Source organism: Cajanus cajan, chromosome 7, assembly GCF_000230855.2.
Source record: "Cajanus cajan strain Asha chromosome 7, NIPB_CcT2T_4, whole genome shotgun sequence".
Lineage (NCBI taxonomy): Eukaryota > Viridiplantae > Streptophyta > Magnoliopsida > Fabales > Fabaceae > Cajanus > Cajanus cajan.
This window is the reverse complement of record NC_138523.1, coordinates 1,893,878-1,894,879: the sequence shown is the minus strand read 5'-3', so window position 1 is coordinate 1,894,879 and position 1,002 is coordinate 1,893,878.

Genomic DNA, 1,002 nt, shown 5'->3' with positions numbered 1-1,002 from the left:
TAGAGTTGGGCAAATTGAGTAATATATAAGTGAGAAAGACTTATTTATCTAATGTCTTAAGGATTTAGATTATATTGTGATGTCAAACTTATGTTATTTACTCGCTACCCATTGTGTGGATGCTCCTTAGTGTTTAAAACTCCCCAACCCAATAGTGGTATCAGAGTTGATGGTTCAACCAAGTGATTGGTGACCGACTCAGATGAGTATATTGGCCAATAGAATCGGTAGTAAATGGATCCAAGTGTGAGATCTTGAATAATGGAATTGACAAGAGATCCAAGAGTGGGATCATCCAAGGACACATTAATTAGTGTTTGGAATGTTGAGTAATATATAAGTGAGAAAGACCCACCCACCTAATGCTTTAAGGTTTTAGGTTATGTTGTGGTGTCAAACTCACTTATATAATTTACTCACTACCTATTGTGTAGATGCTCCCGGTGTTTAAAATCCCTTGACCCAACAATGTCCACCATTTTCATTGTCATTGTTGTCGTTGACACCACCATGTACCACCACTTTTATCATTGCTGACATACCACTTTCACAACTACCATTGTCTTTATCGTTACAACGACCATTACATCCCTGTCAAATGATTGTCATCACAATCATTACCTCTGTTGCCACCACCACCATCATTATCATATGGTGACAATGATGGTGGTAGTAGTGGTCATGTCAGTAATAGTGGAGGCAATAATGATGATGGTGGTGGTTGTTACAATGATGGTGAAGATTATGGTGGTGCATCATGACATCACCGTCACTATTGTCATTGTCGCCTACACTGCCATCATCATAACCTGCACTACCACCATTATCTTTGTCACATGATGGTAATGATGGTCAGGATTGACCTTGAGTTTTTTGGTATCCTGGGTGAACCAAAAAAATGATATCATTAAATTGTTAATGTTTTTAATATTTTTATTGCAAAATGATGTTCTACTAATTTCTTTTCCATTTTAGATGACGATAAGGTTGTTTTCTAGGCAA